The sequence below is a fragment of the Apodemus sylvaticus genome, chromosome 5 (assembly GCF_947179515.1).
Source record: "Apodemus sylvaticus chromosome 5, mApoSyl1.1, whole genome shotgun sequence".
Classification (NCBI taxonomy): domain Eukaryota; kingdom Metazoa; phylum Chordata; class Mammalia; order Rodentia; family Muridae; genus Apodemus; species Apodemus sylvaticus.
This window is the reverse complement of record NC_067476.1, coordinates 39,887,182-39,914,472: the sequence shown is the minus strand read 5'-3', so window position 1 is coordinate 39,914,472 and position 27,291 is coordinate 39,887,182. Positions and strand designations below refer to the sequence as shown.

General features: G+C 39.4%; 1 protein-coding gene across 18 annotated transcripts in view; it reads left to right on the top strand.

Annotated features, from left to right (window-relative positions):
* Baz2b (bromodomain adjacent to zinc finger domain 2B) overlaps nucleotides 1–27,291 on the top strand; it is a 211,325-nt gene that overhangs the window by 60,610 nt on the left and 123,424 nt on the right. Inside the window, exon 1 of one of the 18 annotated variants that reach the window (XM_052182523.1) lies at nucleotides 12,512–12,639. The exons of 16 other annotated variants lie outside the window; for them this stretch is intronic. The gene's annotated coding sequence lies outside the window, so the exon portion shown is untranslated. Of the gene's footprint in view, nucleotides 1–12,511; nucleotides 12,640–12,737; nucleotides 12,838–27,291 lie in introns of those variants that run through there. One more of the 18 variants, XM_052182524.1, reaches the window with a different exon arrangement.

Below are 27,291 nucleotides of genomic sequence, written 5' to 3'. Positions count from 1 at the left end.
CCAGTCTGCAGCCGGACACCTTGTGAAGTCTCTTAGGGTTGCCCTTGGACCCTGAGAGTCGTTTGACCTTTACAATGGCAGCTTTCTTCTTATTTACCAGAAAACGGAGGATGGGCCTTAGCAATGACAATACCAAAATCCCGCCAGCACTTAGCTGTCTTTTAACAACTGAAAACCCGGGGCCACACCTCTCACCTGCGAGGCCCCCGGCTGAGGTGCGGTGCTGGTTCCCGCGCTCCCCGCACTGGCCTTTCTAACCTGGCGGTGGCTGAGTTGCCGGAGGACGCTGCCCCAAAGGCGAATATTTGGTGCCTTCCGAGGAGGACCAGTGAGCCTGCACGGATGGACTTCTGTGAGTGACCAGACAAGGTCAAAAGGGAGTCAGACAGCTTTCATATTATTTGGATCTTTTTGTTGTTTTGTTTTATTTTGGGGACGGCTTCTTGCATTGTTCCTTTACCTGGCTCGTAACTCATCTTTGTAGCCTAGGCTGGCTTCAAGTTCATGACAGTGCTCCTGCCTTCAGGGCTTCAGCTACAGGCATGAGCCATCATACCTGATTCTTGTTGTTGTCGAACCAGTGTTTTCCAAAGTAATTTTGTTAGGACATTGATTGTATGGAGCATTAAATAAAAGGAACTTTCCATGCTTAAGTAAAATTGGGAGAGTTAACATTAGGCCGGGCACACACCGCGTTCTGGTAAAGGCAGTATGGAAAGCCCTGATCAGAAGATTGTGAGAAGATTGAGGCCATGATTCTGCCTCAAAACCATGAAGGACCAGAGAGAGGGAGCTAGAAAGGAAGGGAAGGGCTAGGGACGGAGGGGAAATGAAAAGCAGAACTGTGAAAGAGGCTTGGGGGTTCCTGGAGCCGCTGGCCCTGGGCATCTTTGTGTGAGATTTTACAACATGTTTGACCCTTCAAAGAGATATTTTATAAATGCATCGTACACTGGGCGGTGGCGGTGGTGGCACACGCTTTTAATCCCAGCACTTGGGAGGCAGAGGCAGGAGGATTTCTGAGTTCGAGGCCAGCCTGGTCTACAGAGTGAGTTCCAGGACAGCCAGGGCTACACAGAGAAACCCTGTTTCGAAAAAACCAAAAACCAAAATAATAATAATAATAATAATAATAATAATAATAATAAAAAATAAAAAAAATAAATGCATCGTACATTCTATGGTAGACTAGAGGCTAACTACAGGTTAGTATTAGATTTTCCAAAACTTGGTCCTGCACAGTGGCTTTGCCCTCCCTTTTCAGCCCTAAGAGCCTGTTCTTTTATTTAAACATTCGTCTTTTTTTCATGATTTCTTCTGTTTCTTTCTAAACATTGCTCAAGTATATTCTTCTCTATGATATTTAAACCCCCCTCGTGTCTGTGTGTGTGTGTGTGTGTGTGTGTGTGTGAGAGAGAGAGAGAGAGAGAGAGAGAGAGAGAGAGAACCGGAGTCTTGTTCTATAGTCCAGATTGCCTTTGGAATCTCCCTGCCTCTATCTCCCAGGTGTGGAGGCTCCAGACCTAAGCTCCCACACTCAGCTGAATGCCTAAGTATTCTCGGAGAATTGCACGATGTCTCATTCTGCCTGTGGCAATAAGCTGAGCAACTGATGCCTCTTGCTGAGCCCTGTTCATCCATCTCTCAGAGATGATTTAATTGATACCACAGATGTAACTAGGTCACTCGCCTACCTAAAGTCCTGCACTGACTTGCTGGCACTGTGGATGCTCATGAAATCATTCATAAACTGTCCTTTTATCTGAAGTTCTGCCTCAACTTCTTGTACTTACTGCTCCCTACTTTTAAAATCATTTAACTGTTGTAAAGCAAGTGATGCACATGCAGTTTGTTTTTTTTTAAATTCAGTGTTGTGTGACACACCCTAAATTTTCATTTTTTGAGAACAGCCTTGGCTGTTCTGGATTCATTTGTTGACAAAACTGACCTTGATTCCAGAGCCTTGGTTTTTGAGATAGGGAGCCACTGTGTTTGTTGCTTTGGCTATCTTGGAACTCACAGAAATCCACCTGCCTCTGCCTCCTGAGTGGTTGGATTAAAATGTGTACCACTGCACCGGGCTAACTTTTTATTTTTAAAAGTTCAGATGCTGGGCAATACACACCTCAGGAGGTAGAAACAGGCAGATCTCTGAGTTCAAGGCCAACCTGATCTACAGAGAGAGTTGCAGGACATCCAGGGCTCAACAGTTTAGGTGATGACTGGTCTTCCAGAGGATCTGGGTTCAATTCCCATCACTCACATGGCAGCTCACAACTGTCTGTTACTCTAGGATCTGATTCCCTCATAGACATACATGTAGGCAAAACACCAATGCACATAAAATAGAAACACATAGACCATTTTTAAAAACCTCAGAAAAATGTTTAAAAGATGTATAACTGAAGTTTTGAAAGGAAAACTGGAAAATTAAAGAGCCCAAACTTGGATATAAATTCTCATTTATGATTCACACAAAAAAAATGTTACCTCAGTAACATGTAACACTCAGTAAATAGGTTATCATCAAAGTTAAAGACATTTACTTTGCAGAAGATCCTATCACAATAACAAAAGGTCCAACATGGAGTGGGGAGGGGCTCCCAAGTCCCTGCTCCTAGCTGAGGGTTATTGACAGTTGCTAGCTAGCTACTGCAGAAAGAAGCCTCTGCTTCCCAAGTGCTGGGTTAAAGGCTGCGCTACCACTGCCCAACAAGAAGAGTTTTCTTTAGGAGTGTGGCCACTGGCTGGCTTCCTGGGCCCTGACCGTGATGCTGGAGCATGTGGATGACCACAGCAGCAAACTGACGCAGCGAGTTAAAAAAATAATAGGGATTTGTTTTAAAAGGTGATAAATGGATGCTGTGAGAAAATGTTTGATGCCACACATCTGAGAATATCTAGGCTATAAAAGAAGGACACAAATCAATACTGAGAATGTTAACTGTCTAATTAAAAGTGGAGAAATGACATAAAATACTGTTTTACTTTGTAGATAACACTCTGAGATTACAAAGAAATGATTCGTCTCCCTGGGCACTGGGAAAAGCCCAAAGTGACACTTCATTCCTCATTAATGAGAACAAAAATTAGGGTTTGGGAAGATGGCTCCGGGTGTAAGCATTTGCCGTACAAGCGTGGGGCCTTCACACCGGTGTTTAAAGCCATGCGTGGTCATGCCCAGCCTGTAAGCCCAGCATTGGATACGGTATTAGAAGGCCAGGGTACAGGACATCAGGCTTCCTCTTCTGGCCGCTGCACGTGACACCAGTGGTCACCCGCAGTCCACTGCACGCGTCCAGCACAGGCAAATGAAGAAAATGGTTGGTTTTAGTGACAGTAGCACATCCTGACAAGAATGTTGAGAGACTGGATTCTAAATGCATTACTGGTAGGAGAGTAAAATGATACAGCTTTTCTGGAAAACAAATTGGATAATTCCTCTGTCTCTGCCTGACTGTCTTGTGTGTGTCTGTGTGTCTGTCTGTCTGTCTCCCTCTCCCTCTCTCTCTCTTTCTCTCTCTCTCTCACACACACAGCAGTCACATTTCTGGGCATCAATCCCACAAAATATAAAAGCTTATGTACACATAGGAACCTGAATATGTCCATAGTAACTTCATAGTACATCTAAGCAGAAACACCATAAAGGGTTTGTAAAACATGAATAAGCTTGCCGGGCGGTGGTGGCGCACGCCTGTAATCCCAGCACTCTGGGAGGCAGAGGCAGGTGGATTTCTGAGTTTGAGGCCAGCCTGGTCTACAGAGTGAGCTCCAGGACAGCCAGGGCTACACAGAGAAACCCTGTCTCGAAAAAACCAAATCCAAAAAAAAAAAAAAAAAAAAACATGAATAAGCATAAACATGGTATATTCCTACCATGAAATACTGAACAATAAACACCAGTAAGTACTGATGCATACAACCATATAGATCCTTGTAAAGTGTATTTGACTAAAGGGAATACTCCAGCCATAAAGGGCTAATGTAAACCGGGAGTTGGTGGTGCATGTCTTAATCCCAGCACTCAGGGAGAGGCAGGTGAATCTTGAGTACAAGGATACTTTGTCTCAAAAAACCAGGCAAGGGGGGGCAGGGTTATGAGTCCATTTCTGTCCTATATCAAAAGAGCAATCCTATATATAATAGCTACATATAAGCCAGAAAACAATTCTGGTTATTAATGGTTAGAGGTGGCAGTGGAAAAGGAGTGTGACTTTAAAGGGTACCATGAGAGGCTTTTCTGGTAATATTGGTTACAGCTGAGAACACATCTGAAACTGCCTTTTTGGTTTTGTCACACAGCATATGCGAGGTAAGTTACTAGGGAAACACTGACTGATATATGGGTCACCATTGTATCGTCTTGACATTTTCTTGCAAGCACGGTTATTTTAACAAGAAAGTACTTTTAAAATTTGCTGTCCTATGACTTGAACCCAGGGCCTCAAAGAGCTAGGCAAGCAGCCTATCGCTGAGCCATCCTCCAGCCTTATCTTAACCTTTTATTTAGTAATCTCACTAAATTGTCCAGTCTGCCCTTGCTCTCACTGTGTTGTCTTGGGCATCCTTGTAGTAAGAACCTTTCCTGTCCCATCCTTTGAGTAGCTTAGCTGTTGTTCCAGGCCTACCTGGCAGGACTGGGTCAGCTCTTCCTACCTTCTGTTCACATCTGAGAACACAAAGTATTTAACTTCTCATTCAAGTTAAGATTTTTTATAACTTATGATTTGTATAGCCTTCTGCCTCCTCCAGAGATTTTCATCATTGATAAACATCACTGTTTCCCTCTTAGGGATATTTTTTTATTGTCAGCTGTAGATGAACCCTGTCCTAAAAATAAAATAACTTGATAAACAGAAGTGCAAGTCATTCTAACCCTGACATCCCTAAAGTTGGGTTGGCATAGGAAGAATATCAATCTCAATTCTTTTTAACTGCTAAGTGCTAGTTCATAATAAAAGCATGTCATAATACTTTTGATTTATTCATTCAAAATATTTCCAGCTTTTCTACTCTGCCTTCAGCTTGCAATTTCATTTCTTACATATGATTCTTTATATCCACATTTCAGAACTTTCCTTGCTGAAGTATCTGTAAGGGGAATTACCATGTTATAGATTTCATGTAGTTTAGTTTTGTGTTGTCAAATAGCTTTCTATATATACACATATATATGTACCAGCATACACTACTTGTGTGAAAGGATTTCTGGCTCTGCATGTTACACACTTGCTTTGTTTTTACCTTTCTAGTTCCTATCTACAACTAGTAACAAAGTCTAACAAATTTTAACATCTAGTTTTCTATGGCCCTATGACTGAACTTACCCAGTCTCCTCTGAAATTGGAAGATAAGTAGTCTCATTACTTAGTAGTAGATAAGAGATTTTACTTTTATAATGTTGTATACTATATGTTATATATAATATGTATTTTATTTTATATTATACATATATTTAATTTTTCTACTCTGATCAGTCAAAATATTAAAATGCATTTTAGTTGCATAGATTTAATATTCATCTTTTTGTTTATGGTTTTTCTTCAAGGCTCCAATTATAGTATCCTGTTTTTGCTTAAATTAGCTCAGTAGAGAAAATATCACACCATCCTTCTGAGAAATTAATTTCTGGGATGTCAAGATGACTCAGAGATTAAGAGCACCGGCTGCTCTTTTAGAGGTCCTGAGTTCCATTTCCAGCAACCACATGGTGCTCACAACCATCTATACTGGGATCTGATGCCCTCTTCTGGCATGTAGTTGTATATGCAGACAGAGCACTATACATAATAAATAAAAATTTGAAAGAAAAAAAGAAAGAAAGAAAGAGAGAGAGAGAGAGAGAGAGAGAAAGAAAGAAAGAAAGTCATTCCTTTTCCAGCTTGTCATAATTAAACTCCCAGGTCTGTGTGTTTGCTTGTGGGCGTGTGCACTCTGCCCATGAGCAGAGACCAGGCTGGGTTGATCTTCTCTTTTCTCGTTGATGCTCTGGAGAGTTAACAGACTGTCAGGAATGTCTGCAGCACTTTTACCCACTGGTCATTTGCAGGTCCTTGTTTTGAGATCTTTTAGCCTCAAAAACCATACTACCACACTGGAGGGGCCTGGATTCTTTTTTTTTTAAACTGTGCTGGTCGTCTTGGCATTTTAGTTCTAGAAAAGTAGTTTGCTGGCCTGGAGAGATGGCTCAGCAATTAAGAGCACTGACTGTTCTTCCAGAGGTCCTGAGTCCAATTCCCAGCAACTACATGGTGGCTCACAACCATCTGCAGTGAGATCCGATGCCCTCTTGTGGACTGTTTAAGACAGTGGCAGTCTTCATATACATAAAATAAATAAATAATTCTTTAAAAAAGGTTTGCTGAAACCATTTAAAATGCTGCTTTTAGCTGCTGTTTTCCAATCTATTATAAAATGGTTATTAGCCCTTCTCTTATTCCTTGCATGGCTACAAATTTCAAAAGAGAACTCCATGAGACTTTAAATAATTAAGTAGGAGAAGCAGTAGATTGTGGTACCACAAATGATTTATCATTGAATATTCTGTTTGAGTATGGACTCATGAGGGGCTGTTGGAGTATGGAAAATGACTGGAATTGGTGTATATTGCTGTACTTTCTCATAGTAGTGGGTTTTTTTTTGTTGTTGTTGTTGTTGTTGTTGTTGTTGTTGTTGCTCCTTGTTTGTTGGTTGGTTGGTTGGTTGGTTGGTGTTTTTTGAGTCAGGGATTCTCTTTATATCCAAGGCCTTGAACTCAGAGATTAGCCTGCCTCTGTTGTGCTGGGATTAAAGACATGTACGGGCACTACTCAACTTTAGATTAGTTTAAGTGCATTGAATCTTCTGACTGGTGAGTGTGGGCTCGTACTGGGATTTTACATTTCATCAAAGTCATTTCAAGGGCTTGTGCCCTATGTTGATGAATCTGAGTGGTCATACTCAAGGTTGCTTCCTTTGCTCCAGAGTTTTCACATAGCTATACTTCTTTTGTTTGATTTAAACATTTTGGTTTAATTCTGTACAGTTTAATATTTTGTTATATTAATCATTTTTAGTAAATATTGACTATGGGTTAGTTATTGCTCTGAGATTATGTGGTCATTTGTTTAAAACCATCCTTTAGGATTGTCATATGATCAGTATTATTTTGTTTGAACACTGGATTGAATTGTTAGACAAATGTTATACTGCTGAGTGACCCTGCCACCCCCAGAGTTTAATGAGCCCAGCAGCTATGAAAGTTAGGCAGAAAGCTGAGCTTCAAAAGTAATATCTAATTTTTTTTCATTAATTTTTATGGTAGAACTAGAATTCATGATTACTCTTAGTTATTTTTTTGGATAACCTCATAATTTAGGCATTAATGTGTTTTTCTTGTTGTTTTGTTTGAGAAAGTGTTTCTCTGTGTAACCCTGGCTATCCTGGAACTCACTCTGTAGACTGGGCTGGCCTCACATTCAGAGATCTGCCTGCTTCTCCCTCCTGAGTGCTGGGGTTAAAGGCTCGGACAATGCCATTGTGACATTAATATGATATTAAAATGCGAATGTAAACAGCTTTCCATTTAACTTTGGCTTTGGGCACTGCTTCCCCCCACACCCAAAGTATTGTAAGTGGAAATCATACAAGGGAGACCTTGAGTCAGCCTTGTCTGCACCAGAGGTGACTGGAGACTCTAGTACAACTACTGGGACAGCCAAGGGGATGGATAACTTTGTGCTTAAAAAGCTTGTACTTTAAAAGAGTATAAATTGATTAGGGCATTCATACTTCACGATTAATAATACCAAATATTCTCATAACAAAACTATCAATCTTTGGAAAAAGTGTTCAGAATTACTTGTTTTTGACAAATGGGAATTAGTAATGAACATATGTAGACCCCCCCAAAGTGAAACATTTTGGGAGAAACATGATTTTTATTTAAAAACAAAATCATTTTCATATTGATAGTTAATATAGCTCTATATTTATTGCATTTAGTAATTGTCAGTGGTAGAAAGTTCTAGAGGATTTATTAAAAGTGCTTTAATATGCACTTAATGCTGTCTTAATTTGTACTCATTGCTCACACTGCACTGACAGTGTGCATATGGAATTCACAGCAAATGTTGATAAAATTTCCAGACCAGATCTACACTCATCTCCAGAAAAGCCCTGCTTTGTCCCCTCTGCTCGCTGACATTGATTTCTGTTTGAAGGTATACTCAGTGCTATGACGCCGTGCAGTTAGTCTGCATTAGAAGGCAATGTGGGGGCCAGGGATCAGTGCTGGGCGACACCAGAGTCGGGCGGTCCTGGCCCGGCAGTAAGGTCTTCAGTCTAAAGGACAAAAACACCAAACAGGTCAGGGGTGAAAGGCCAGAGGAGAGACAAATGATGCAAAAGGCAGTGTCTCTGAGGCCGGCCTAATACGTGTGTACTTCAGGTTGATGGTTGCTTTCATTAGCAGATCTCATTGTTATGCAATGTCTGTTCTGCTGCAGCAAAATGGATCTTGTACTCACAGTCCTGTGTGTCTCTTGTATGCTGCAGGTACTGGAAAATGTGTCTATCTTTGCTTTTCTTTACCATATTTTTAAGGAGAAGAAGGCAAATTGGATTCTGTTGTTGCTGAATTTGTTTTTCACAGGCCTTTATGTTTGTGTTATAGATATTTTCTATTTTTGTCCCGTTTACAATTATAAGATGTTAAATAATGTAAACATGTTAATTATCACAAATTTTAAGTGAATAGCATATACACTCAATTGATTGCACTAATAATTTTATTAGCTATGTAAGCATATGTTTTCTAACATTTTAAAATATTGAGGTCTTTTTTATTACAAAATATGGTAAGCAAGATTTGAAAGCTACTGCTTTTGCAATAGCAAAAATTGTATATAGATATAACTGTAGCTGAGACTAACTATTCCAGAGGTTTTTGTTTGAGGCAGCGCTGAAAAGCAGTTCAGACAGGCTGAGGACTTTAACCAGTGAACAGAGGCACAGCTGAAGCTAGAGGGTACACTGTTGTCAGTGCAGTCATTTGGTGGCTTGACAGCACTTTATGAAGTCTGTTGGCTTGGGCTAATGTTCTCAAAATGGGCCCCATATGAGAACCTCGGTTTGTGTAAATACAGATTAGTTTTATAGCATGCAAGAACATATGTGATAATACCTGACCTTTTGTCCGCTTACTTCAATCCCAACCATATCTTGGCTATATTAAGGAAACAGGATCTCTTATATGTTCATATTAAGTTAATTTGTGCTGAGAGCGTTTGCTGCATATTGAGTTTCATTCATTATGAGCAATGCAAATGAAGAATTTCTAAGCTCTTTCGGGGGGAAGATTGTGGGCCCAATTAACAAGGCTCCAAGAGAGAGAGTCACTATGTGTTTGAGGAAACTAGAACTGATAGTGAATGGGAAGTCATAGGATATAATGTTAACATCTCTACAAGGGAGAAAAAGGCCCACCCCATTGTGAGTGTGGGATTTGCTGTTACCTATTTACTGCTCATGAAAATCAGTGGAGCATTCTTAAATTTCAATTGTATTCAATCCTGGTCATATCAATTGACATATTATAGAGTAATGTTGGAGGGTTTTCTTTTTTTGAAAAATGAAATAGGCAGGCATAGGAAATTTTCTTATTCTTTGTTTTGCTGTCTTCTCCCTGGAGTAACAGAAAGTAACAGGGATGTAAGCTCCACACGTGCAAATGCAGAGCTCTGTGTGGACGTGGGTTCTCACCCAGAGTTAGGAAGAAAAGTTATCATAGACCCACTCACGGCAGATGAGGGGAACAAGCCCATGACATCATAGACTCGCTCTCAGGCAGAGGAAGGAGCAAGCCCATGACGTCATAGACTCTCACAGGCAGAGGAAGGAACAAGCCCATGAAAGGCCCAGTGAGAGAGGACCTAGAGTCTCTGGAAAGGTACCTGGGTCACATCCTAAAATCCACCTGCCTTATGAAATCACACCTTTTCCTGAATGCCTAATTGACTCAGCCTGCAGGAAAAACTGAATTTAGAAAAGAGACTGAATTTCAAATATGAAATTGAAATTAGCGAAAATATATATATACATACATACATACATACATACATATATATGTGGATTCAGATTAGATACACTACAGTTCTTAGCTACATGACTCTACTAATGACATGTCATCTTTTATTGTGCTGTGACTAGCTTTGACTGAGGAAATGGCAAAGGAAGATGGGTGTAGCAAAGCCATTGTTCTAATTTCTGTAAATGTGCTAAGAAAACTTTATTTGAAACATAAAAGAAGTTTGTGTTAATTATGGTAAAGCTTTGGGTGTGTGTGTGGTATGTGTGTATGATATGTATCTGTGGTGTGTGTGTGACATGTGTGCATGATATGTGTGTGGTATGTATGGTATGTGTGTGTGTGGGTGTGTGAGCGCAAGCACTGATTGGCTACTCTGTGAGCGTGCTGGTGAGGGGACCTACTTGAGGAACCCTTCTGTAAGTTTCAGGGATCAGATAGGCCTTTGGTTTGACCCCTTCTCTTCTCACTTAGCACCCCACTGACCCGTTGACACCTCTGCTAAATCACTCTCTAGTTTGTTAGACTTGTCGGGGAGTGGGGATCTTTCTGAGGCCCTTCCTTGTTACACCCTCCCCTAGTTACAGTTAGACAAGTGTCTGGGTGAGCCAAGGATGGCTCGAAATAAACCTGGGAGGAGGGACAAGAGCCGTTTGTAGTCTAAGTCTCTCTCTCTCAGTCACAGGGTGCCATGCATATGTCACCTGTCCCTCTTCAACATTACACGTGTGTGTGTGTGTGTGTGTGTGTGTCCTTGCAGGGTTTATTTCTCTCCTTCCACCATGTTGGTTGGTCCTGAGGTCAAACTCCAGTCCTCTGTGAGGGCTGCAAACCTTTACTCACTGACCTGCTGAAAGCCACTTCAGACGAACCCACTATCACACTTATTTTCTGTTTCCTTCAACCTTTTCTTTGTCTAAATGTGAACTGTTGTGGGACCTAACACTGTCATGCATATACTTTAGAAATAATTGAAATAATAGTTTTGTCTTGACATACAAATACACAGCCTGTGTCTTGTGTGGTAGGAATTCCATTCCCTGTTTTCTCCGATGGAATAAGGGCCACATCTGCATGCTCTGGGAAACGGGGCTATCTCCATTACTGAATTTGACCACGAACTTCAGCTGGAACTCTTAGTTGTAGTGTTTTGAAAATTCAGTTTCATTGTAGTTAAAAGCATTAGTGATGTTAGCAACTGCTGTGCTACTGCGATTCAATACCTCATAGAAATAACACTGCCCCAGAGTTCTCTGTCCTGGTGGTTTTGGCTTTTTTCTTACTGGTTTTGTTGTCATCCTGTTTTTTCTATTTCAATACATAAAAATTTTATTTTGCAAAATGAGTTAATGTAAGCTTAATCAACATGACTTTAATGCTTAATATGTTTATGTTGTTATAAAATTGTCTTTAATCATTTTTGCAGTAAAATTATTGAATAGTATGTTCACGAGTGTTAAACATATTTAATAAATAATAAGATTTTAAAATATACACTTTACAGAATTTTTTTAAAAAATCACCTAGACACTTTGAAAGTAGTAACTCCTTTTTCATTTTGATGAAATTAAGTATTTTGGATTTTTTTAGTGATGATTTAAGTGATAAATTTTTATGAATTTCAGAGAAAAGAGGAAAACCTAAGAACAAAGACATAGTTTTCAAATTAACAGTATTTTTTATGCTCAGATGAATAAATTTTATTTTTGAAAAAGTTTAAAATGTAGGCAGTCACTATCTTATGCAAACTTTTGATACATACGATATTTTTCAAAGAATGCTGTATATTTATAGTTATCTAATAAAATTGAATCATACTTTGACTAAAAAATTAACTTTAACCTTTTATTCTAACTCAGATATCTTGTAAAACAGTTTCTTAAAGCAGTTGAAATTTAAAGGTCATTCTTTAACAGGTTCATGAACAGTTATTTATTTTATTATCGTCCAGTTATTTAAAAAAGTCTTGTTAGTGTTGCCTTATATTTACAATGTGTTTGCCAAAACCAAATTTTGAAACCTGCTTAAGGCTTGTTAGCATTCTTTATTGTAAGCTTGAGACCATGTGTGTCAGAAATAAACCTTTCTTTCAAAAGGAAGGAAGAGGAGTCTTCTCTCTTTTTTTTATTTTATTTTATTTTATTTTATTTGTGTGTGTGTGTGTGTGTGTGTGTGTGTGAGTCTTCTCTTTATTGTAGGCTTTAATCTTAACAAAATTAAGAATGAGCAATCACCTGAGCCGCCCCCTCACCTGGCTCAGCGTGGTCACGTGAGTCCTCTCGGTTACCGGTGCTAAGTGCTCCACCTGCCTCTCAGTTTGTTTACCAGGAAATCAAGATGTGTAAACTGCAGGAAGTACTATTTGACCCTCTCCGACAGTATCTCATTACAATAATTGCTAATCTCTGAATAAGACAGCCATGTTTTGTGAGGGAGAGGTTGTGTTAGGTAGATTTTAGGTGTTTCAACAAACAGAGCGTTGCAAATGCTTGCTGGGCTTGTGTTTTCATTATAGCGCTTGATAAAAGACATACTGTGACCTCTGGGGTCAGCAGAGCTAGGATACAATAGTAAGTATTCTTTCAAGCCTTCCGACTGAAAATACCGTGGCTTGCTGTGCAGTGCTGTCTCTGCTCTGAATCGAAAGGATAATGGCTACTTCCTGATTAAAGCCTGTCCACAGTAAGCTGAGCGAGCTTGTGCTGAATGTCTTCCTCCTGCTAACGAGAGCGGTTGCCGGTTGCTTTATTGTGTGTCTGTTTTCAGTGGTGAGCCTCTTAGAAGTATTTCCTGAACTTGAACTTACATTTAGAGTAGAAACTACTATTTTAAGTTTGGAGGATTTTTAAAAAATTCGTTAGTATTTCTGTTTTGTATTTTAAATCTATCTCAGGTACTTACTATAGATTTTGATTAAAGAAACAAGCTTGAAAACACTAGCATGATAAATTGTAGTAAGCTGCCACTTGCATGGTACTCCAAGCAAAATCCTGAAATGACTTGTAAATCAGATTGTTTTCAGACCCTGTGGATTAATTCTAACTTATCTTTTCTATAAGAAATTTTCGTGTACATGCTGTCACAATGTATTGACGATTGCTTTATTATATTAAATTGTTTTCTTACATTAATTACAAAGGCTCTGTGATATAAAATGAACATTAAGTACTCAAAGCATAAGAAGGAATAAATAGCTTCTTAGCTTTAATCCTGGAGCTGGCGGCCACCCCATCTGTGGCCTTGGGACAGTCATTTAAACTGCTTGCCTTGTTTTCTTGTCTCCTATCCAGATGCTTAAGTAAAATGTGTTTATTTATTGGAATACAAAACATAAAGGAAACATGTTATACAAGTATTTTATAAGATAGCATTTTATTATTACATTATTAATATATAAAAAGTGTAAGATTTATGACTTTACAATGAAAATGTTTATCTAATTTAAACAGAACTCTGTTTTTCTTAAACCTTCATTGCCCAAGAATTACGGATATTCTTGGACACATGACTAACATAAGCAGAAAGGTCATGGCCAGTTAGAAGGAGTCACACGTGTGCCTCTGACTTCTCTAATACGAGCTTCTTCAGAGAATAGAAAAGAACGAGTATAAGTTACACACTGCTAAGTGTAAATTACTTAAGAATTATTGTCTTTAATAATCGAGTACCAGTAGTAGATATTTTACTTATGTAAGAGATAACATTTTAAAATTATTAAAAATTAATTGCAAATTCTGAAGAAGGCTATAGAATCTAAAATTTAAAAGAAAAACCATTTAAAAGTATTCTAGGGAAATATAAATAATCTAGCTTCTGTTGAAAATTAAGGTACTTTCTTTTCAGAACTCACATCGAGTTCACTTTGACTCCATAGTTTTTAATATAAGTTATTGTTGTATTTCAAGAAGGTTCTAAATATTATGTTTTATGTCATTATCAAGATAAAATTTACAGCAGAACCTCTGTTTCATTTTGTAATGATAGGTAATAGATGCCATTTATTGTTACATAGAAACTGGTGAGCTAATTTGTCATCTTATATTCATGGTAATCACATTAGGCATGGTATCATTGTTCCCATTTCCATTGATGAAGAAGTAATTGTAGAGAATCTAAATAATGAGACTAAGATTTTTTTTTGCCAGTGTCAGAGTCAGGCGAGAAACACTAGTAGAACCCAGAATCACACTTTAAGACACTTTGTATCATAAAGGTAATCACACCTTTGGTTTAGATGGATTAATTTATCAAATATTATACAATGCCTCCAAGGTATCAGACACTGCAAGAAGTACAATTACCTACAGCAGGAAGGCAAAAACCAAAAAAAACAAAACAAACAAAAAAAACCTTCCCTTGTCTCTAAATTTTACAGTTTAGTAGAAGAAGCAAAAAATTAGCTGACTGTTATAGTACAGTGTGATACCTGATACAGTGCTGGTAAACATAGCCAACGCTAAAGACTGCACAAGGTGAGAGCCTGTATATTGTTTTTATTGGCATTCTGATGATGGAGTCTTAGAGAATGGTAGGCGGGAACTCCACCACTGGGCTGTTGTAGCCTACATCATTTACATGCTGAGTTTGCTTGTAAGTCTGGGCTGTTCTAGACACCTGGAAAATAACAGTAGATAAACATCCCAAAGGTGTACCTTTGTGTAACGTACAGTTCAGGTGGAGAAGATAAACTATAAAGAATAATTAGTAAAATACATAGCATCTTAGACAGTAAATGATACAAAAAAAGAAAAAGGGTGGGGAAATCCTAAAGAAAATGGAGCAGGATAGTTTTTGTAGCTGTTCTGGTCGTAGGAAGGACACAACTAAGGTGGTGACTTAGCAGTGACCAAAGTAATTGAGGAAGAACCTTCCAGGCAGAAAGTGTGACAGTTAGGACCTGGAACAAATGGAGGCCATTGCAATTGGAGGGAAGAGTGTGGACAGGGGGTGCAAGAGTCTGTTACAGGAGACCTTTCAGACTCCAGGTGGGGCTTAGGGGAACTCAGGCTTTGCATAGATCTAATTTATATTTTTAAAGGATCATTCTGCTGGCTAAGTTGAGAATGGACTGTATTCGTGGAGCATTGTTTAAAGAGCTCTTATAGTAATCTAACAGAGGGAGAGGCTTGGTAGAATTTAACTCTGGATGTTTTGAAAGGGAGACTGAAAAGATTAGTTGATGATGCTTACAGATGTGAGGGAGAAAAGATGACCAGGAAATGATTTTGCCGTAAGCTGTGAGGTAATAGAAGTTTTAGTGGTGAACCAGATCAGGCAAGGATAAAGAATCAGGACGTCACCCAGGAGATGACAGTCTAAATTCCTATTGAGGAATGAATTTGACTTATCCCAGCCTAAGAGAAAAAACACACAGATATTCTTTGTGAGTCCTTAGAGCACCTTGTCATTATCTTCTTTACATACTTAGTAACTGGGGTCTGGGCAGAGTTATTTCAGCCCAGACACCTTTAGTTCTTTGATGGTGTTTAATGTTCTGTGCTGATTTTTCTTTCTTTCTTTCTTTCTTTCTTTCTTTCTTTCTTTCTTTCTTTCTTTCTTTCTTTCTTTCTTTCTTTCTTTTCTTTCTTCCTTTCTTCCTTTCTTCCTTTCTTCCTTTCTTCCTTTCTTCCTTTCTTCCTTTCTTCCTTTCTTCCTTTCTTCCTTCCTTTCTTTCTTTCTTTCTTTCTTTCTTTCTTTCTTTCTTTCTTTCTTTCTTTCTTTCTTTTTTTATTTATTTTCTAAATTCTTTGTTTACATTGCTTTCCCCTTTCCCGGTTACCCCCCTCCCATATGTCCCATAGGCCCTCTTCTCTCCACCCATTCTCCAGTCACCCCCTCCCTTTTCTCTGTCCTGGTACTCCCCTACAATGCTGGATCAAGCCTATCCAGGATCAGGGCCCTCTCCTTACTTCTTCATGGGAGTCATTTGATATGCTAACTGTGTCTTGGGTATTCAGGGCTTCTGGGCTAATTAATATCCACTTATCAGTGATTACATTCCATGTGTATTCTTTTGTGATTGGGTTACCTCACTTAGGATGATATTTTCCAGTTCCAACCATTTTTTAAATAGAAACAGTTAGTTCAAACTTCTTGCACCTTTCTTCTTTAAAGTCTTCTACTTTACTATGATACTCCAAAAAGTTTTGTTAAGTGTCATCTATTTTAGTGTTACCATAATCATTAAGTAAGGTATTTAAATTATTTGGTTGGCCTTCAAAATATTTTTTAAAAGAATTGTACTTAAATTATGTGTAATTTTTAAAGTTTTCATAACTCTGCAGAGAATTAGAATTCTACATTTTGACTCTTTCTGTCTAGGTATAGAGAATGCTAACACACACATTAAATGCCACTGTGCTACTCATTGTGAAAGTATTTATTTGGACAGCATATTTTTTTTAATCATTCAGAAAAAATGAGAACCAAATGGTTGCTTATGCCTAAAAGCTCAACACTAAGGGTTTTTAATTTTTTTTTTAAAAAGAAGTATTACCTAGAGTCTGAGGGCAGCCTGGGGTACAGTTTATTTAAGGCCAATCCCAGCCACAGTGTGAGAAAGGAGGAGAGGGGCTGAGGGGGAGGGGGGAAGAGTTTTTAATAAAGGACAATCACAAATTTCTGTGTAAATCTCATTGTTGTGCATATTAAGTAAATCTAGTGAATTAAGTATAGTCTGGATTGATTGAGATGTCCAGAACTCTTACGTAGTTTCCTGGTATGTTTTCCTTACTGCTTGTTACCGGAAATTTCACTGAAATTTGTGTGGCTTTACACATAATGTATTATTAGCTCCTGTTTTGACAACCTGAGCCACTACAAATGTACCTTGGCAAATAAAATAGAAACAAATATTAAGTATGAGTATTGATAATTTGATAATTTAAGCAGTTTGCTTGGTATTATAAGCAATGCACCATCAAATTAAATGTTACAGTAATTTTTAAATATCAGACATTTCAAAAAGGGTACAAGATTCATTACCAAAAGAGTAAAATAGATAAAATATTTAGAGTTAATAGTAAGGAAAACCTGGTAAGCAGAATGCCAGAGGAGGAACTCTGTGGTGAATGGACCATATCCTTGAGCACCAGAAAGAGGCTTTGGACTCTAGTTTAGGAAATAACTTTCTGGAGATGAAATTCACTATCTAGCAAATCACCCATCTACAATACACACTTATATTTTGTTTTAAGTCATTTTGAAAAATATCATAAACCATGCCATTTGGACTAGTGTGTTTTCAAGGGGTTGGTTTTCATTGCTGTTGCTGCTGTGTTTTTCTTCTCTTGGGTATGCTAGACAAGTGCTCTACTATTGACCTATACATCCAATTTTGACCATCATATTCTTTTCTTTGGAGACAGAGTCTCACTATAGTGCCCTGACTGGCCTGGAATTCCGCATATAGGCCAGGCTACCCCGTGAACTCACAGAGATCTGTGTGCAACTGCCTTCCAAGTGCTTTACTTAGGAGGCTGTGCCATAATGCCTGGCTCTTGACCATTTGATGACTATAACTCCGCGGCATTACTTACATTCACAATGTACGATTCTTTTGGGCAGGCTTATTTTCCTTAGCGTGAAGTTTCCCAGGATTGTCCCTCTGTAGCACTTTCAGAACCCCACTGCTTTACATGATTCAACTGTGTAAATAAAAATAAAAGAAAAATGATCTATACTGTATGCCATCCACTTATCTGTTAATGGACAGAATCTTTACATGTTTCCGCTTCCAGTTCATATGGTAATTTTATGCTTAGCCTTTTGAGAAATGCCAAATGCTTTAGTAGCTGTTCAGAAAAGCTTTAACTGTATAGACCTCGTATACTATAGAAATTACGGAGGTCCTGGAGATGGAGAAATGCTGCTGCTCATACAGAGGACCACTGCTTGTCCTCAGCACCCAGGCCAAGGGGCTCACAGCCAGCCACCCGGAACCCACTTCGGCCTGTCTTGGCAGCCATGTGAGCCTGTACACACGCGTGCTGTGCATGAGAAGGTGTTGTGTGAAGGGCTGCTGCTTGCTTACAGGGAGGCTACCAAAGTGAAGCCTTCTGGTCATGCCCATTGCCACTCTGGGTGAAGGCTTGCTTTCGTAGGCTGTGATTGTTGAATTAGGAGTTCTTATTTCCTAGGAACTTAATAAAAAGAATATACATTGATGTTTCTGTAGGTAGTGTGTTGCTGCCTGTTTTGAGGATTTTTTATATTTAGTTGCTTAATACTGAAAATGGCCATATATGATATGGCAAGAAGAAGCCTTTTGCTTTAACAGCAAATTTCCCTAAGAGGAATATCTACTAAACAGACGTGCACACAGGTGCACACCTACATAGCTTAGAGGACAGCCCTGGGCCTCATTATCAGGCATGCCGTCCATCTCCTTTCAGGACAGTCTCATTAACCTGCAGCTAATTAATTAGGGTGTCCTGGCTTGGCAGTGAGCCCCAGATAGATATCCTCCTGTTTCTGTCTTCCCAACACTGGGATATAAATATCTGCAACTATGCCTCCAATCTTTATATGGGTTCTGGAGCTCAAATTCCGGTCCTCAGGCATGCACGCCAATTTCTTTGCGAGCCAAAGCCATCTCTCTTGTCATCTTTAATGTCAAAGAAGCTGTTAAACCTTGATGGTTAGAATATCCACTTATATGGCTTATCATATTGGAGAACATTTGTGTGTGTGTGTGTGTATCCACCCACATATATATAGTGTTTTTATTTTTTATTTCAAAGCATGTATACTTTGAGTTGGAAATTGATGTTTTTTTATTTAGTTACAATTTTATTACAGTTACAATGAACTAAAGCAAGGTATTTGGTTTATTTTATTCAAGGTACTTATCTAGGTTATTAGATCATTCTCAAGTCTGGCTGTACATTAGAAACATCTGGTGGGTAGGTTCAGTGATATTTGCCTGTAGGCCCAGCACTTAGGACTTAGACAAGATTATTCCTTAGCCCAGAGTCTTAAGCCTGAACAACATAGCAGTGTCAGTGAGAGAGGAAGAAGAGAAACAGGTTCAGGCTAGACATGTTGTGTAAACTCATTTTCATAATGTCACTTCTTACTCATCAAGATTTTAAATGCATTGATTGTCGTCTATGATAAACATGCCATTTTAAAATCAAGTCTTATCTACTAAAGTGAAAGATCACTGTGCTATGTACCTTAGTTTAAGTTGTTATATTTCCAAGTTGATCACAAGAAAATCAAAATATTCACAAGAAACTGAGCTTTGAAGTATTTAGTGTATTTGTGCTTAGTATCTCATTCACATTTAAACTGGAGAACTAGTTAGTCTTTTATGTCATTCTTAAAAGTCAGAAGTGTTCAGTTTGGGACTTACTAGCCACATGGGACTTTTTTCATATCCGGGTATTATTGTGTACATAGTGAAACATAATTGGAGAAGGCTGGTGAGCTAGCAGGGTTTGCTGCCCAAACTCCCTGCCATCGTGAATCTGAGAAATGTGAATAAGCAAATGAATAAGCAAGGCAAAATCTAATCTCAAGGTTTTGACCATGTGTTAAAAGAAAGGTGGGTGTAGCAGCACAAGCCTGTAATCTTGGCACTCAGGAAACTCAAGTAAGGTTATGAGTTTGAGACAACCTCACATTACATAGTGAGAATTTGTTTAAAAATTAAACCAAAATTAATGTCCTAAGAGGTGTAAGTGTGTGTGTGTGTGTGTGTGTGTGTGTGTGTGTGTAGAGGTGGTTTGGCAGTTGAGTACCGACTGTTCTTCTAGAGGACCAGAGCTTGACTCCCAGCAGCCAATAGGCAGCTTAGTCATCTGTAAGACCAATTTAAGGGATCTGATGGCTTCCTCTGGCTTCTGAGGGCCAGGTATACACATGGGGCACAGAATATGTACAGGCAAAGCATTCACATAAGTAAAATGAGATAATAAAAATGTAATTTTTGAATAAAAAATAACTCCTAGAAAAGACTTTTGTGCCAATCATCAGAAAGTTTTATATGACATACTTTGTATACAGATCAAGTTAATTGAACAATAGGCGAAATATACCAATCAAGATGTCATCTGTCTTAAGGACTATGTATAGTGTATTTATACAGAGCTTGGCTTTTTAGTTCATCTTATGAAAGTTACTTGACTAGTTTATGGTAAGACCTGGCTGTCTTAGGTTAATGACTTTGGAAATAAAGATGTTTTGGACATGTCCTTGTGGATGAATTGATAATTGATTGATTGGTTGATTCATTCATTCATTCTTCAAAAGAGAGTTTATTGAGTAGGTCTATGTGGCTTCCAGAGCGTATATCCAGATGCTTATAAGTTGGACAAAATAGATTACATTAGTTAACAATCTATGTGCAGGAGACCAACAATAAACAGTAAAATCAGCATAATAGAATAATATTTTTATCATAAGTTCTAAGAAATGTTGTGATGGTGTTTAACATCATGACCAGAAGTCTAATGAGGAAATTGATGTGACAGCCAGTTGGGCATTTACACAAAGTCTGTAGAGAAGGATTTCAAACCCTTTGCTCCTGAATTTTGCAGACTTGAGCTGCAGGGATAGAGGAAAGTTTAGGTTTAACTATGTTACTTGTGTTGCCAGTGCCAGATGACAGTACCTAGTGCCGAAGCTGGACAGGAAAGCCAGACTTCCGTTCCCAGGCTCTGTCTTATTTTGTTATTTTCATTTAAGGTAGGGCCTCTCAGAGTGCAGTGGAAGAGCACTTGCCTAGCCTGTGTTAGGTAGGCTTCAGTGTTAATCCCCAAGCATGCTCTTTCAAAGGAGAGGTCGGGTTTTAGGTCATCCGGGTTGGCCTTAGACTCCCTCTATTCTGATCATCTAGATTCTCCCGTTTCCTCAGTGCTGGAGTTACAGGTGTGTGCCACCATTAATACCCAACTTTATTTTATTCTTTTCTGTTGCATTTTGTTTGTGATGGTTGCCTTTCTTTATCCTTTCTTTCTTTCTTTCTTTCTTTATCCTTTCTTTCTTCCTTCCTTTCTTTCTTTCTTTCTTTCTTTCTTTCTTTCTTTCTTTCTTTCTTTCTTTCTTTCTTTCTTTCTTTCTTTCTTTCTTTCTTTCTTTCTTTCTTTCTTTCTTTCTTTCTTTTTTTCAGAAAAGTCCTTATTTACTATGTGGATAGGCTGTCCTGGAGCTTGTTATCCAGCCCAAGCTGACCATCAGCTCTTAGTCTTCCTGCCTTCACTCTATGTGCTAGAGTTACAGACATGCACCAAGCATCCAGCTTATTTCATACGATTTTTTCTTTACTTTGAAATAGGATGATGACAAGAGTGGTCATTAGATACAGTATTATTGCATTTTTCTATGGCTTGCTGATAGTGTGTAGAATTACCTAAAAGGAGTTGACTGCTTCAGAAAGACAGGAAAGCACCAGCAATGATGGATCCATTGTTGCTGAAAGAAACAACAAAGACCAGAGACAACCATACTGCATGCATCATTGCACAAGCATAAGGTTGAATCATGTTTTTTGTTTGTTTGTTTGTTTGTTTGTTTGTTTGTTTGTGTTTTGTGATTAGGTGGCATTACAGATGAAAGAGTTGTAATGCAGGATTACAACTGCTTAGCAGTAGCTTTAACAAGGATGAGCAGACTTTCAGCAAAGCAGCCAGAAGCACTGAAATTGGTGACGTTGGGTCACTAAGGGAAAACTGGGGTCTTATATAAATAAAAAATGGAATCATCAGTTAGAAAAAAGTAGGCACCAGGCCTGTTGGTTCTTATCTGCAATCCCAGTGTTTGGGAGGTTGAGGCAGGATTACCGTGAGTTTGAGATCACCCTGGTAGTATCCTATCTCAAAAGAAAAACACCAACATTTTTTAAAAAAGGAAACTAAGAATGCAAAGTTAATGGAAACAACAAGAGACTAGGACAGAGCGGGTATAGGAGGCTTTGTTCAAAATAAGCATCATGGGGGGATAGAGAGATGGCTCAGCAGTTAAGAGCACCAATTGCTCTTCCAAAGGTCCTGAGTTCAAATCCCAGCAACCACATGGTGGCTCACAACCATCTGTAATGAGATTTGACTCCCTCTTCTGGTGTGTCTGAAGACAGCTACAGTGTACTCATATAATAGATAGATAGGTAGGTAGGTAGGTAGATAGATAGATAGATAGATAGATAGATAGATAGATAGATAGATAGATAGATAGATCTTTTAAAAAAAATCATGATGGGCAAGCGTGCATGTGTGACTCTGGCCCCTTAAGGATTCCACTTATTGTTGTGCTCTGAATAATAGATTAGGTCAACTGTGGAGGCCTAGCTGATCAACATTCTTTCCTCCTAAACCTTGTTTTCATGGGTTACAATCCTATGACCTGCATTTGATCAAGTCGTTACTGATTTTAAACAGTAATAAAATTTCCATAGATCAGAACAGGTCAAACAGGGACAGACAGAACCTTCTCTTCTGAAGGGTGTATCGTTTAGTACTAAATCCAAATGGCCACTTGTGACAAAAGGTTTGAAATGGTTCCCCTGGATCAAGAATAGTGTGATTGTCTTAGGAATAGGACTCATTGGCCTTCGGAGAAGACCTGCTGATCAGCATTGCCAGATCCAGCACTAGATCTGATCAGATCAAACAACAGTCACAGCAACTGTCTCACATCATAAACAGCAAAGCAACTGTGAAGAGGCTAGTTAGCGAAGCTGTGTGCGGACACTGCATGCCTGGAGCCACATCACCAGTGTTCTCCCCAGATTACAAGAATTTTAAGAGTCAGTCACTACAGGTCTACTGCTTCACACCTGTAATCAGAGCATTCAGGAGGCTGAAGCAAGAAGATCCCCAGAAGAAACTTGGTCTACATAGCCTGGTCTACATAGAAATTTCTAGGGTGGCCTGGGCTACATAGAGAGCCCATGAACTGAAAAGTAAAAATCAAATGATAATATAGAATCGCTTTCCAGGTTCTTCCCATAACAGCAGAGTTAGCCTTCTCTTTTAGTTGAACAAATCTGCAAATGATGGGAGCTCTATGTCCAGGTACAGGAGTGCCGCCAGCACTGACCTGGTTTCTGTCCAGGTATAAGAGTGTGCCCAACAGTGAGCTGACTTAGGATCATTGCTGGGTCTTGTCTACAGCTACTACAATATTGCCATCATGAGAGAGAATAAGAATTCCTTATCGGAGCTGGACAGTAGTGGCACACGCCTTTAATCCCAGCACTTGGGAGGCAGAGGCAGGTGGATTTCTGAGTTTGAGGCCAGCCTGGTCTCCAGATCGAGTTCCAGGACAGCCAGGGCTACACAGAGAAACCGTGTCTCGAGAAGAAAAAAAAAAAAAGAATTCCTCATTGGAGAACTGGAATAATAGTACCAGAATTACCCACTTCTCACCTGGTTTTTAGGGTAAAGGGAGCACGTCTGTGTATACGTTAAGGCTTTATCTTTGTGTTGCCATTCGCTCTCATTCAGGCTTCAACGAAATCTCACGAGCTCAAGTCGCTTGCTTCTCAAGACTCACAGCATGGTAGAAACCTCATAACACTGCCTGTGGGTTACTAGAATTTAATTTGCAATATGCAAGAGTAAGAAGAGAGGAACCAGGTTTGTTGGTGAGTGCGGATGTTCCTCCAGTCGGAGGCCTGGAATGAGAGGCAAGGCTGTGAGTGCCAGTGGACCGACCCATGGGGTGGGCCAGAGGGAGAGAGGAGTGAAAAATGTAGTCTCCTAATTCAGAATGAGACCAAAAACCTGAAGTTTTTATTTATATTACAGAGAGGTACAGGTATATTACAAGATTTTAAATAAAAGGGTGGCAGAATCAGTTTTCTAGCAAGAATTACTGTTTTAAAAAAGTCAGCGTAGCTAATGACTCTGAGGAAGAGGAAAGGAAGGAGAGGTGGGGGCTGGAGAGTCCGTGCAAGGAGATTGCAGTGTTGACAGCAAATACTGAGGGAAGTTACAGACAGACAGAAGACATCCGCAGGTGAGAGTCAGTAGCAGTTGTCCTTCAGTGTCTGGGCTTGCAGTCCCTTTTATAGCCCCAGGGCTGGTCATGTGACTGGCGGAAGGAGGTGGGGAAAAAGTCTAGGGAGTGAGGTCCAACTAGTTAGTTTCTAACCTGGGCCAGGGAGCCTTTTGTTTTGTTGCTTGAGTGATGACTATGTGGGTGGTGGTGAAGGGTAAATTACAGAGGTAAGTGAGTATCTGAGAGGGACTTGATTCCTCCCTCAGTATCTCCCTGTGTTATGTGAGGAAAGTTACAGGCACTCTACATTCAGTCTTGAACAAAGTCCAGGATTAGGAGGGAATCAAGTCAAAATAACATTCTGTTAGAGAGAAATCCAAACGTTTGTTTTCCACGGTTTTATGGAAATCTGATTTACATATCATACACTTTACCATTTCAAACAGCATTCAGTCTTTAGTTTTTTCATAAATTAGTACAGCCATCAACACAATCAGTTAAAATATTTTATCATCACCAAGAGGAGCCCAGTTCTGAAATGCTACTGAGGTCTGGAGAGAGCTTCTGTGTTTCTGGGTTCTTGGCCTCTTACTCAGTAAGTTAGAAATAAGGGCTCACACAGATGTGCAGAGCTGGCCAGACAACTTTATTCAAAGTAAGGGGGTACTGGCAGATTAGGGAAGGTTGTGGTGACAGTCGGCCACGCGAGTGAAGGTCCTCAGGGATGGTTATGGCTTGGAGCTTCCTTTTATGGGACACTCGAGGAGTTTAATTCCTAAGGAGTATGGCATGGCACGGGCAGAACTCTAGTTTGCTTGATAGAGGTTTTAATCATATGCATGCCTAATTATGTATAGTCAAATGATAAATCAGATTTTCCTTAAAAGTTTACTTTAAAACACAATCTGAGCTTAATTTGTATGTGCCCCAAACAATTTAGGTGAGCTTGGGTTTTTTTTTGTTTTTGTGTTTTTCATAATCAGGTAGGGTGGGAATATATTTAAATAGAAAAGAAACTATCTCAATTTGATGGCTCTTAGGGGGAGAAGAAAGTTATCCCATTGTCCAGAGGAGTGCATGTATTCACACACATGAATTCCCGTGAGACAACCAATTACATTATTAGAAGGAAGGATGTGGGTAACTGGAACCCAGTGCACTCCAGGTTACTAAATCATTTCCTCAGATTATTCCCTACCTTAGAACCAACCACTAACCAGCTCCCCGTCTCTGAATTTGTCTATTTTAGAAAACTCACATAAAAAGAACCATGCAGTGATCATTTCCAACAAGTTATTCCATATTATAGCATGCATAGCACTTTATTCCTTTTTATTTGTGAGTAATATTTCATTTCATATCCTACCACATTTATTTACCCATTAACAATCATTTGAGTTAATTTTACTTCTAGATTTTACAGACAGTGGATGTTAACAAAGGCATACGGTGCTTATATAGTTTTATAGTTCAGTTGAGATTATAAATAAATTGACGTGTAAGAATAGATGTCATATGGTAACTCTTGTGCTTAGCCTTCTTGAGGAGCCCAAAGAGGAATTGAAGTAGAGCCTTCCTGAACATGTAAAGAACCTACAGCTTTGTAGAGGAGGAGGTAGACGGTCGGGCTCAGGCCCAGAACGCATTAACTTAATCTGCAGACTGTTGTCTCCAGTATCATATTTTACACTTGCTTAGTATGTTGTTTTATTTTACTGAAATATACAAAACATTTTGGCTCATATCCATGTATTTTTCTGTCAAATAATGGTCCAGCAATTTAATGTAGGTCACACTAAGACATATTTGGGATGTGCATAGGGAGTACATCATTTTGATTGTTATGTTCACGATTGAAATCCAGGCTTTGGGCATTCAGGGTAAGTGATGTATCCCTTTTTAGGATCTCATATTCCCTATTAGCATTGTTACACAGGGTCTTGATCCTTCCAAATGCAACTTAATGGTATTATAGGACTTGGGGGTATTTCAGTTGGGGCAAAAGTATGAGATTCAGAAAATAATAAAAAAACCAAGAGAAATTGCATATTTAAAAGAGTAAGTTAATGGATTCTAAAATTTATAATTAAAATGAAAATTATCAGTGTCCAAAAGGAAATAACTTGGGAATTTAGGGAAATTACTGGGGGGTAAAAAAAGGCAAACTGAAGTATGAAAAAATTGTTTTGAATACTGAAGTCATAAGATTAAGAGTGACTATCTAAGGGGAAAGCAGACTGCTTCTGAACAAGCTGGGACTCTGCTGTCTGATGTTCACCGGGTGTTTATTCTCTTCGGCGGGTGAAGTCGCCGGGTGTGGGTAATGTGTAGTCAGCTTGAGTTTACCTGCAAGAGCCGTGCTTGCCGCTGAGAATCCTCTGGGCGGTTCACCTAGCTTTGGTTGTGTTTGCTTAGGAACACATGCTATTGGCTTATGGAGCTTCCCTGTTCTTGTGCCTTTCCTTTGGCCAAAGTTTTCTATGACTAGTCTTAGGCACAAAACGTCTAGGTGGAAGTATGCTAGGCCCTCCCTCTCTTATGAAGCTCTTTCAAGTGCAATTAACCCCATTTTATTGATTTAGAAACTAAGGCCCAACAGACATTGCTGCATGCTGTAGAACACAGTGAATCTGGGAACGAGAGGGCAGTAAAAAGTCAGAGTAATGAACACCTTCCTGGGTAGACGCCAAAGCTCTCTGTAATTAGAAGCTGGGGAGTTGTGACCTGGCTTTAGTCAGATACAGCTGTAGGGATAAAATGACCAGAGGAGACCACTGTGCAGCCAGCTCTCAGCCACCATCCTGGATCTGCTTCATCCACTTCATACCAACTGCCTCCATCGTGCCACCCAAGTTCTTCTACCCAAGTGACATGGACCTCAGGTGCCTCCGAGGGGCCGTGTGCACCACAGGTCCCTTGGCCCTCAAGACCCCTCCTGGGTCTGTTGACAAGAAAGTTGGTGATAGCATCACCGAAGCACTGGTAACTGGAAAGGTCTGAAGATTAGGGTGAAGCTGACATCAAGGACAGACAGGCTCAGATGCCAGATCATCAAAGCCCTCAAGAGTCACCAAGAGACAAGGAAGAGGGCGAGCGTTAGACTCAGTGGAATACCACTCTTGATGAGATCGTCAACATTGCCTAGCAGATGTGCACCAACCTTTAGCCTGAGAACATCTGGAACTGTTGAGGTGGCCCTGAATACTGCAGTCTATGGGCCGCAATGTGGATGGCTGCCATCCTGTGACATCATAGATGATGTCAGCAGTGACACAGGGTAT